Source organism: Gossypium hirsutum, chromosome A01 (assembly GCF_007990345.1).
Source record: "Gossypium hirsutum isolate 1008001.06 chromosome A01, Gossypium_hirsutum_v2.1, whole genome shotgun sequence".
Classification (NCBI taxonomy): domain Eukaryota; kingdom Viridiplantae; phylum Streptophyta; class Magnoliopsida; order Malvales; family Malvaceae; genus Gossypium; species Gossypium hirsutum.
In genome coordinates, this window is record NC_053424.1 from 104,973,675 (window position 1) to 104,985,125 (window position 11,451).

Here is an 11,451-nt window from a genome sequence, read left to right on the forward strand (position 1 = left end):
CCTTATGTGGTTATTAACCCATTTATAACATAATGGATGTTAGTGGCATGGCATTTGGAGTAATTATTTAGTATTTTAAAGGATAATTATGTAAATTGGTTAATAAATGTTAATTAAATAAAACAAATGAATTTATTCATGCATTCATCTTTTTAAAACCAATTCTTCATTGGAAAATAGAGCTAGGGATTTGGAAACCTTATTTCCTTCAATTAGGTATGTGTTTTGTCATATTTTTTAATGATTTCTACGTTTTTGATATCGTTGTAGCTTATTCTAGCTAGCCCAGAGACTAATTTGCAAAACTGTTAAAGATTTATCATGTTTCCATTGTTGAATGTTTGAGTAATTTGATGATTTATGATAGATTTGGAAGGCTTAATGTTAGATTAATAGCTTTTGTAAAGTGATTTTTGACAAAAATGTCAAAAAGGGATTACATTGAGAAAATGTGAAATGTGGTGGTTAAAAGTGTGAATAAATTGAAAATAAGAGCTGCTAGTAACATGTATTAAATTCGGCTAAGCATGGGTTTGTACAAAATTGCATGAGTTTGCTATTTTATTTGATAAGGACTAAATTGTGAAAATGTGAAACATTAGGGGAAAATGTGTAAATTTGTCAAATTGTAAATTATAGGCTAAATTGAATAGACCGAATGCTGAATGTGCTAAATTTGATAATATATAGATCAAGATAAGTCGAGATCGGAATTAGATCGGGAAAAAGGAAAAGTGGACAAATAGTTGATAATTTCCATCCGAGCAACTCGAGGTAAGTTCGTATAATTAGAATCGAATTTTTAAATACCTATATATTATTTGAAATGAAAGTATAATTGAGTAAATGGTATTACTGAGTTTGAATGCCTAATTGATGAGAATTATTGAATACCGAGTCTCATTTGAACCGTAGAAAGTCATAGGATACGAGTGACACGTTGCTAAGGTTACTGTTTTGGTTGAGATCCTGCATGTGTTGCGGACTCACCATAGCTCGTATGAGCTTACCGATATATCAGCTCGTAAGAGCTTACTGTTTTCAGCTCGTTAGATCTTATTGTTTCAGCTCAATAGAGCTTACTGTCCATCAGCTCAAGAGGAGCTTACTGATCATAGCTCGAAAGAGCGAAAATGATAATAGATGATTACATGCATTTATGTGACTAACTTGTTGATGAATGCTTTTGTTAGGCATTTGGTAATTGAATTGAGTATACCGTATTTATTTTCTTGATTTTATATAAATAGTAAGTTTAATTCTGAATTATACGGGCTTACTAAGCTATAAAGCTTACTTTGTTTCTTTTTCGTGTTTTATAGAGGTTCGATAGCTCGCTATATTCAGATAAAGTCGAAGATACGCATCACACTATCCAGGCTGATGATTGGTACCTTTGAACTCATGGAAATATGTAAATAACGTATGTATATGCTAGTTAGAAAGATGATAGTTATGGTTAATTGAGCTAGTGATTTTGGTATATGTTTTAGTATAAGATAAAGCCATGTGATTTTGCTTAACTTGATATAACGCATTGGTTGCGTATAAGTATTCAATATGGTATGTTTTGCCAAGTAGTAAATGGAAGGAAAATATGCAAATGTTGTCTTGATATGTGATAGGCATATGAATGGAAAATGCTTGATTATAATTTAGGTATTTGAATACCATGTTCAATTGGTTATATTGTTTGAATATTGAATTTAGAAATGATTGTAGTTGAATTAGTATAATATGTGTGTGAAATATTATGGATTGACTGCCTATTGAGTTATAAAATGTTACAAATTATGCTTGTGCAGGTATTTAAAAAATAGGGTGGCAAATTGGCTTAGTAAATAGCCTATTTTTCTCCACACAGGCAGAGACACGGGCATATGTCTCAGTCGTGTGTGACACACAGTTATGTTACACGGTCGTGTGTCCCCCAGTGTTGAAATTTGAATCAAGTTAGTATGCTCCACACAGCCTCACACACGGCGTGTGACTTGGCTTTGTGGCATAAGTCAGTATACCCTACAGGTTTGACACGGCCTAGTACACGGCCTGGCACACGGGCGTGTATGGCCGTTTTTAGGGCACACGGGCTAGCCACACGAGGTGTGTGTTGGCTGTGTGACCCAAGCCAGAGAGTTACACGGGGTCAGATACGGGCTAGGACATGGCCATGTGCTTCCATTTCAAATGTCTACACAGCCTGTAGCACGAGCGTGTCTGGTGGCTCTATGAGACACACGACCTGGCCACACGGGCGTGTGTCCCCTATTTTGAGAAAAACGTTCAAAGTTTTGTGAAAGTTTCTTGAGTTACCAATTTAGTCCCAAATCACTCCCAAAGCATGTTTAGGACCTCGTAGGCTCAAATAAGGGACAAATTAATTGAGATTGAATGATGAATGCTTGAATTGAGAGAATGTACGCTAAATGGATGTTTAATTGTTTTGTAAGTCTGGTAGTGCTCTATAACCCTATTCTAGCGTTGAATACTAGTGAAGGGTGTTACAGTTCCAACCTACACCATCCGCAACACACCACGAGTTCCCCAAAACCCTTCTAGCAAACTCCAACGAATGCGAGCATAGCACGATGTAGTCAAACCACCGAATAACAGTAATGCAGTGCACTGACTATCAATAAATGCGAACTTAATATGCCGCCCGTATTCCATGAAACTTCTCCGTCAACCACAAAATATCTCATCCCAATGCACATGCAATATGCCATACAATCTCATACATAGCCATAATTTAATAATTTTCACATTTAATTGACATGTTCAACATGCCCTAAATAATCGAATACTTTCAATGAAAGGAATCAATGTCCCAACATTCAAATTACCAAAAAGATGATATCATTCAACATTACTTACGCAATTTCACATACTTTTATGAATTTCTAATGTGCATGTATAGCAACCTTTCAATATAACATGGCAAATTTTATATACAATTATATCATGCATAAACTCATATTTCAGCAAATCATGCCATACATACAACCAATCTCAAACCAAATAACACAACCATACATACAACCAATATCATACCAAATAACACAATCATGCATCACAATATCAATCACATAATCACACTGTCAAACTAGCAACTTTGCTAGCATATCAATATTTTAGGGCTTAAATTGTACTTGTTTCGGCCACTTAAAAATTAATAATTTGGCTATTAATCCAATCCAATCAGCAAGATAAATCATCAAATATAACATGACAATTATCATTATGAAACAATTTTATGAGTTTAGGACCCACAGCTTACTTTACACTTTTTCATAGGACAGTAGCGAATCTTTCGGTTTCCTTAATAAACCTCAAAACAAACCTAAAATTAAAAATGAGTATAAATTCAATTAATTCACCTCTTAAATAGCCCCCTAAAAACCTACTTATGGGTTAAAACCAAACTTCACAGTTACAACTATTTTACGAATCCAAACTAGTTAGATTTCTTACACTATTATAATGTGAATCGTAAGCGCAAACGTCTTTTGGCTTTACAGTTGATTTGGGGCATTCGGGTTAGCACCTAACACATTTACATACTAGAAAATCAGTATCCATATTGATTAAAATTATTCATTTAATCAATATATAACCTTTATCCAATAACTATGTCGAAACAACAAACTAGTTTACATTTAATCAAACTTATGCTTCCCAATTTGTGACATCCTAATGGCTAATTGATCAAGAACGTTTTCCCTAATTGATAAGTGATTAAAGGCTTATTAAGAGGGTTCAAGAAAAAAAATTAATTCTATAAATTGATATGAAAGAATTTAGAAACAAAACAGCCCATTTTCTTGCACCTAGGCATAAGCACCACAACCCATGGTGGGCAAAATTGGGGCTTATTCAAGAACAATTTTGAGATCCTTTTAAAAGCTGAAAAATATATATTTAAAATTTTTCCAAATTTTAGATCTAGAAATTCAATTTTTTAATTGACAAGATTAATCAAGAAATTGAAGGAAAAAGAGACCTTACATAAGCTAATTGAAAAGGGCGGTAATGGCACTTCTTGGCAATGTTAGGAATCGATCTTGGAGACTCAAAATTTCATATTTAGGGATACTTTAATTAGATAAAAATGGAATCAATATTATGAAGGAGATGATGAAAAATCTTGTGGAAAAAAGAAATTAAAAAGATGATAAAACTAGGTGTTATGGGCGACGACAATAATGGAGAAAGGAAAAAAAAATTAAAGAGAAAAGAAGAGAGGAGAGGGGTGGAACTGCTAAGGTGATTAAAAATAGAATAAAAGCTTATTGTTTTGTGTAAAATTTAACATTTATACCTAGGGTTACAAGGGTACTGACAACACACACATTAAAAACAAGGGATTTTTGTAAAAATTAATTATTTTGCATGGGAAAGGATTTGAACTTGGAACTTCAATTTAATTTTCATGCTTTTCCATTTATCAATTAACTACTAGGCTATTTCCTTATTTTTGAAATAATTTTTCAATATTTAATTTAAAAACAAGGTGTGTCACATACTAGGGTTTGAGGCAAAATTTGCAAAATAATAAAAATGATGCGGTAGAAGGGATTTGAACTTGTGTTTCAAGGAACGATTCACTAACACTTAACTAACAAACCAACACATCATTTATTTCCTAAAATTACATTGATAATTTCAAATTTTAGGGCATGACCACTCTTTCTTAGTTTACAAACCTGATTCTACTAACCCAAGATTTTTGGGACGTTACAATTCTCTCCTCTTTAAAGAAATTTTATCCTTAAAATTTTCCTAGTCACAAAAACTATTACCCCTTTTCCTTCAAATCGAGCCACCAAGCTTTCACTGTGAAACTCTGGTTCAAACACAATTTCAGACATTACATCTATTTAAATTCCCAACATATATCTTGTAGATCTAATTACGGAAACGTTACTAACATATTCTTCTACCCCAATTCCCAATTTTAACAGATACTCTATTGGATGATGCTTACCACAATATCTACAAATTGAAGCCTTAACTGATCTAATTGTTTCTCCAGTAATAACTACTACAACATTTCATTAAGGTCTGGCTCCTCTGGCCCATTTTATAGGTTGCAGATTTAGACCAATGGAAGCAGACTCTCTCATTTTTCAAACTATATTTATTTCCTTTCTCTTGCACTCTAAGTGTTTACTCTCTTTCTCCATCTTAGTCCTTTCAACCATAATCTTGAAAACTTATTGCAAGACTCGTAACATCTCTTGGGACACTGCATCAAGTAACATCTTGGCTTTCACCTTCAAAAGTAGCGCAATCATGGTGTCATTCGTCTTAGGGAGAGGAACAATTCCTTTTGAAGAAAATGAATCAACTTGGATAGCTCGACGCTAAGCCTCATAGTTCCTTTGATCGTATGATTTAATGATTGGTTTTAAATATTTATAATTACTCGTTCTTGAACTAACTATTATCATGATGTAGGCAAGTGTACCTATCGAACAGTAGTATAGTTTTAGCAAGACCGGATTGTCGAACCCAAAGGAACTAAAAGTACTAGTAATGACTCTCTTTTTATTATTTAGTCTAAGAATAAAGAGGTTTTTGTTTTAACTAACTAATTATCTAAACAAAGAACACACAGAGAATGGAATTGGGGAATTGCTTTTGGAAAAATCGATTGAATGAAGACAATACTTAAGGAAAAATCCACCTAGACTGTACTTGTTATTCTGGCTCCGAATTAGACGATTTATTCATTTAACTTATTCTATAGAGATCCCTAAGTTATGTTATTATCCCTATTTAAGACTAATAACGTCTAATCCCTAGATTGAATAACTGAGACTTTTCTCTAATTAACACTCTAGGGTTGCATTTACTTGATCTATGGATCCCTCTATTAGGTTTCACCCTAATCTGGAAAAATCTTGTCACCCTATGTCTAGGCGCGCAATCAAATCCGCTTAATTATGAAAAATGTACTCTTAAACAAGGTCTATTCCTCCTCTGAATAAGAGCTTATCTTGAATCGGTATCCTGGGATATCAAAACAAGAATTAAGAACACATAATTAAGAGCAAGTTAAATATTTATCATACAATTCAGAAAATAATAACAAGATTCGTCTTAGGTTTCATTCCCCTTAGGTATTTAGGGGATTTAGTTCATAACTAAATAAGAAAACATTTCAGAATAATAAAGCGTACAAAACATAAAGAAAACCCAAAACTCCTGAAGGGGAATTGAGGAGAGATCTTCAGTCTTGATGATGAATCCAGTTTCTAAGATGAATCAATCGGCTTTTTTAGAGTAATTCTTTACCCCCTACTCCGTCCTCTCTTTTCTTCCTTCTTTAGGATGTATTTATAGGCTTTGGAATGCCTAAAAGCCCTCAAAATTAGCCTTTTCTGAATTGGACTCAACTTGGGCTAGGCATGGACACGCCCGTGTGACATGCCCATGTGCAATTACTTCAGGCCGTGCTCGAGCCTACCAAATTGACATGACCGTGTGGTCTACCTGTGTGAGGAGGTTCAAGCCGTGTTGATTTTGTACTTTGGCCCATTTTCTCCGTTTTTGGCCCGTTTCTCGTTCCTTCAGCTCTCCTATGCTCTTCTAAGTGTAAAACATGAAATTAAAGCATTAGGAGCATTGAATTCACCAATTCTAATGGAAAATCATCCATAAAATGCATTAAACATAGGGTAAAAATATGTATAAATTATGTTTTATCAAAATCCTCAACTCATAATCGAAATAAATTCTTCTCAACTTATAATTTCTATCGATAATATCTCAGAATAATCCATGGGTAATCATACATTAAGAATTCAACTAAAAGAACATAAAAGTTTCAAACATTCCAAGTTGAGTATTTAATCATGCAAATATAGATGTCTCTCCTCATTTAAGTAATTACCTTTGATTCAGAATACCACCGAGTTTCACGTCCTCACTACAGATTCACTCAAATCACTCAAGGTGTTTAAGGACAATAAATGAAGCACTCAATAGTCAATAATGAAAATTCATTACCAAAGGCTTGCATGAAAATCAAATTTCCACCACTATAATTTAAGATGTTACATTAATCAAAAGGTCTTTAGAGGGTTGTAATGAGGTTTGGTTAGGGGGTGTGGTCACAAGCTAAAAGAAAGGGTTAGAATCAAGATTGAATTGAAAATTTACCTAACTAGAAAAGTGTTAATCATCACTTGCGTACTACAGAGCTTCTTCTCAGACTAAGGAATTTAACTTTTGAAGCTTACAAACAGAAGATCACTACTAATATGTATACATGTTTTTTTTAAGAACAAGTTAAATTATAGAGTAGAATAAAACATAGTTAAGCAACTATTTCAATTCAAATCTCGACAAAAATGGGGCTTAAATTAATTTAGGGGATTTCAACAATAATAGGTTAAAGTTTAATATTAAGAGTAATACAAGAAATGGCTTATTAGGCTCAAGGGGGTTCACTATGGGTTAATTGTGGAGGTAGGCTTTTCATGGCATGAGTGGGTTAATCCTAAGTGCCTTAATCATTTTGACATATCAAATCAAATTGTGTAGTCTCAACACGAATAATCAAGCAAGTTCTAGAATAATAGTTCACTACTGACGCACTCAAAGCAATAATAAAAGTGAGCATGAAAGAATTAATAGATGCTCAAAAGGCTCAAAAATCTCACAAAAATTCTGGCTTTTTGATGTTTAAGACTTGTGAATCCCAACTCAAAGTAATACCTAAATTTTGGCAGTGTCACACGCCCATGTTAGTTTCTCAGTTTCAACCATGGGTCTTCCACACGGGCATGTCGCACACCCGTGTTTTTTTGGCAGGTTCAACCACGGCCATGTTACATGGCCGTGGCATTTTATCGTAGCCCGTGTTTGGGAAAATCCTTGCCCTATTTTCACACGGCCATAAGCACGCCCGTGTGCTTGGTCGTGTCTCTGTGGAAAACCTGTATTCGAGAGCTCTGTTAGTAAGTTAGATGTTGAAGACTAAATTTTTAAAGAAGTTAATACAGTTAGTGACTGGATTGTCTCCCGAGAAGCGTTTATTTATAGTCTAAGCTTGACTTACCTCTCCGTTGAACAATCATGGTGGCTTGAGGAGTTTATACTCCTCATTCCTGTCATCAATCTCATCAAAATAAGGTTTTAAACAGGTGTTGTTTACCTTAAAAGTGCCGAACTTGGGGTGCCTTACCTCGACCATACCAAATGGAAAGATACTAAGTACCGTAAGAGGGATTTCTTCATTCAGTGTGGTAGCGACAATGTGGGGATCTACGGCATCTAATAAGACTCTTAAGTTGATTTGGAAAGGTATTGAGCTCGTTCTGTCATAGATTCGGTTTGTCAGGTGTTCTTGGTTTATGCATCTGCCATTCATCGAGTTAGTCGATTTGTAATCTTCGATCTTCATGAACAGGTCCTCTACTATTGCTTAAGAATGACTCGTGTGCTTCCTTCAAGCTCATTTTCTATAAAGTAGGTTGTACCATATTGTCAGTTCTAGGAGAATGGGTTAAATGATCACCTTCAATTCTCGATGTGTTGCTAGAATTGCGAGCTTGAAGGGTGATTGTTTCATCTGCCACACGGAGTGTGAGTTCACCTGTGCCAACATCAATAATCGTTTTAGCAGTTACTAAAAAGGACCTTCCCAGAATTAAAGGTGTGTTGCTATCCTCCTCTATATCTAGAATAATAAAGTCAACGGGAAATATAAATTTGTCGATTTTAACTAGTACATCTTCAATAATACCCCTAGGGAACCTTATAGTTTTATCTGCTAATTGAATGGTCATCCTAGTTTGATTGGGTTTCCCGAGACCTAATTGCTTAAACATTTTGTAGGGCATGACGTTAATACTAGCCCCTGAATCAGCTAATGCATTATTAACATCTAAACTACCAATTAAGCAAGGAATTGTAAAACTCCCTGGATCTTTTAGTTTGTTCGGTAGTTTATTTTAGAGAATAGCTGAGTAAACTGCATTTAGCTCCACATATGACTCCTCGTCCAACTTCCGCTTATTTGCCAAAAGTTCCTTTAAAAATTTCATTGCGTTTGGCATCTGCGATAGGGCTTCAATAAATAGTAAGTTAATGTGTAATTTTTTAAAGAGTTTAAGTTGTGTACCAAATTGTTCATCTGAGTGGTCTTTCCTTGTCGCGTTGGGGTATGGCACATGAGGTTTATATTCAACATTCACCTTTTTGTTTTTATTGTTATCTACCTCACCTTGATCTTTGCTTACCACAGTTTCTTGCCTTGGTTCTGGTTCAGGCTCAACAACTCCTTCTTTATCTTGAATATTAATTGCGTTAAGCTGTTCCCTTGGGTTGGGTTCAGTATTACTTCGCAAGCTACCTTGTGGTCGTTCGAAAATTAGTTTGGAAAGCTAACCTATCTGAGTTTCGAGCCCTTAGATCGACGCTTGTTGATTTTTAAGTGCTGTCTCCGTGTTCTGGAAATGAGGTTCTGACACCGAAATAAACCTTGAGAGCATCTCTTCAAGCTTCTGCTTCTTTTCCTGTTGGTAGGGTGGTTGTTGCTAGCCTGGAGGTGGTTGTGGTCTTTGATTTCCTTGACCGCTCCACGAGAGATTGGGGTGGTTCCTCCAACCTGAATTGTAAGTGTTACTATATGGATTGTTTTGAGGTCGAGGATTATTACCCATGTAGTTTAATTGCTCATTATCCATGTTGTGGCCGTAAGGTTGGTATTCCAAATGGCTTGTTCCACCTCCACTTGCTTCACTGGCTGTTTTTGTTGGCTTTGTCCTCATGACTTGCCATTGATAGTTATTCAGTGACATCTCCTCTATAAACTCATAGCCATCTTCAGGTGTTTTATTATTGATGGTTCCTCTAGCAGCTGCGTCAACCATTTGTCGAGTCGAAAGATTCAGGCCATTATGGAACGTTTGAACCTGTAGCCAAAGCAGTAACCCATGGTGAGGAAACTTTCTCAAAAGGTCCATGTATCTCTCCCATGCATCGTAGAGTGTTTCTAAATCTATCTGGACAAAAGAAGAGATATCATTACGTAATTTATCCGTTTTAGCCGGCGGAAAATATTTTAGTAAACATTTTTCGGTCATTTGTTCCCAAGTAGTAATTGACCCTCGTGGTAACAAGTTCAATCACTGTTTAGCTTTATTTCTCAATGAAGCAGGTAATAACCGAAGACGAATAGCATCATTAGAGACACCATTAATTTTAAATGTATCGTATAGTTCTAAGAAGTTGGCTAAATGAGCGTTGGGATCCTCATCCTGCAAACCATCTGAACAAATTGCTGTATCATTTGAATAGTGTTAGGTTTTAATTCAAAAGTATTTGCAGCTACAACAGGTCTAACTATGCTCTATTCAGTTCCTGTTAAAGAAGGTTTAGCATAATCATACATAGTGCGTGCAGTAGGATTTTGATTAACCGCAATTACAGGAGGTAGCTAATTGCCTTAGTTTTCAGCCATCTCTTCGATTGGGGGTTGAGTATCGTCTTCTTGCTATTTCTCTGTGTATCTTAAGCTTCGCCTTATTTCTCTTTGATTTTTGCGAACTGTACGATTGATTTCTTCGTCAAAAAGTAATGGTCCTGAAGGATTTCTTCTAGTCATAAACTATAAAAACCTGCCAAAAAAGGAAAAAGTAAATTAATAAATAATAATAAATGAAAGTGCACTAAAAATAAATGACTAAAGTAATAAAAATTAAGTGTTCCTAATATTTCAGTTCCCCGGCAACGGTGCCAAAAACTTGATCGCGTGATTTCGTGATAGGTTTTAAATATTTATAATTACTCATTCTTGAACTAACTATTATCGCGATGTAAGCAAGTGTACCTATCGAACAGTAGTATAGTTTTAGCAAGACTGGATTGTCGAACCTAAAGGAACTAAAAGTACTAGTAATGACTGTCTTTTTATTTTCTAGCCTAAGAATAAAGAGGTTTTTGTTTTAACTAACTAATTATCTAAACTAAGAACGCACAGAGAATGGAATTGGGGAATTGCTTTTGGAAAAATCGATTGAATGAAGACAATACCTAAGGAAAAATCCACCTAGACTGTACTTGTTATTCTGGCTCTAAATCAGACGATTTATTCATTTAACTTGTTCCGTAGAGATCCCTGAGTTATTTTATTATCCCTATTCAAGACTAATAACATCTAATCCCTAGATTGAATAACTGAGACTTTTCTCTAATTAACACTCTAGGGTTACATTAACTCGATCTATGGATCCCCTATTAGGTTTCACCCTAATTCGGCAAAATCTTGTCATCCTATGTCTAGGCGCGCAATCAAATCCACTTAATTATGACAAATGTACTCTTAAACAGGGTCTATTCCTCCTCTGAATAAGAGCTTATCTTGAATCGGTATCCTGGGATATCAAAACAATAATTAAGAACATAATTAAGAACAAGTCAAATATTTATCATACAATTCAG

General features: G+C 35.0%; 1 non-coding gene across 1 annotated transcript; it reads left to right on the plus strand.

Annotated features, from left to right (window-relative positions):
* The first annotated feature begins 9,939 nt into the window (after positions 1-9,939).
* LOC121206553 (small nucleolar RNA R71) lies at positions 9,940-10,046 on the plus strand. Its single transcript, XR_005901617.1, has one exon. It is a non-coding gene; the product is annotated as a small nucleolar RNA R71 (small nucleolar RNA).
* The last annotated feature ends 1,405 nt before the right edge of the window (positions 10,047-11,451 follow it).